This window comes from Galeopterus variegatus, unplaced genomic scaffold (assembly GCF_000696425.1).
Source record: "Galeopterus variegatus unplaced genomic scaffold, G_variegatus-3.0.2 Scaffold837, whole genome shotgun sequence".
Classification (NCBI taxonomy): Eukaryota; Metazoa; Chordata; class Mammalia; order Dermoptera; family Cynocephalidae; genus Galeopterus; species Galeopterus variegatus.
In genome coordinates, this window is record NW_007726948.1 from 194,161 (window position 1) to 194,614 (window position 454).

Below are 454 nucleotides of genomic sequence, written 5' to 3' on the forward strand. Positions count from 1 at the left end.
TCTCTCTCTTGCTTCCTCTTGCCTTGTGATCTGCTTGTACCCACCGGCTGCTGCCACTTTTCCACCATGAGTAGAAGCAGCCTGAGGCCCATGCCAGATGCAGCTGTCCCAGAATCGTAAGCCAAATAAACCTCTGTTCTTTATAAATTATCCAGTCTCAGGTATTCTGTTATAGCAACACAAAACAGACTAAAACAGTATGCCCGTAATAAAGCTTTTCAAATTTGGAACATCATTTCCAGTTTGTTTACCCTCAATGGCAGTGAGGCGCTGTGTGACATCAGAGAAGGGTGATTATTTGAAAATGCATTCACAATGAAAGTCTTCTCACACAGGTATTGATACGCAACTCTGTACCCCACAGATATGTACAGTCACTGTGTTTCAATAAAAACAAACAAAAAAAACAAGCAAAATCTTCTCAATGTAAGAGAATATTTATGAACTCCCTGTA